Below are 628 nucleotides of genomic sequence, written 5' to 3'. Positions count from 1 at the left end.
GATAGGCCTTCAGGAAGGAGGGCAATCGAGTAGGGTCCTGGGCAGCGCGGCCTAAGGAGGTTGAGGCAGAGCCTGGGAAGCGAGCCCTTGAAGGGGCGGGGTCTGTTGCACTGGGCAGGATTCTGGGTTGAGAATTGGGTGGGGCCAAGGTGGTTCTGGAGTGTGCCATTGGGAGGTGGGCCCGGGAGGGGGTGGAGCCTGCTGGGGGGGTGGGCCGTGGTTTCTTCCTTGGGGTTGGCCTGATGGAGGGAAAGACAGGGCGAGACCATGGCGGCAAGGACGGGGACAGGAAAGGACACATGAGGTGGGCAGAGGAACCAGTTAGGGTTGGGGGTGGACTGAGTTTGGGGGGTTGGGATGTGGGGGCTGGGGCTGGCGGTTCTGCTGGAGCTGCCCGTTGGAAGCCCCACCCCTTGGCCCTAACTCCCGCGTGTTCTCCTCAGCGAGGCGGCTGCGCAGTACAACCCTGAGCCTCCGGTGAGCAGCCCCCACAACTGGGGACCCCCTTTTCCCTCCTAGGAATTTTCCAGCTCCATCGTTGTCCCTTTGGAGGAGTCCTACCCCGTCTCCCTCTTATGAAATCCCTCTCCCATGAAGTCGTTGCCTTGTCATGCCCCCCTAACAGCCA

Source organism: Trichechus manatus, unplaced genomic scaffold (genome assembly GCF_000243295.1).
Source record: "Trichechus manatus latirostris isolate Lorelei unplaced genomic scaffold, TriManLat1.0 scaffold00207, whole genome shotgun sequence".
NCBI lineage: Eukaryota > Metazoa > Chordata > Mammalia > Sirenia > Trichechidae > Trichechus > Trichechus manatus.
Note: the sequence above shows the minus strand (reverse complement) of the source record.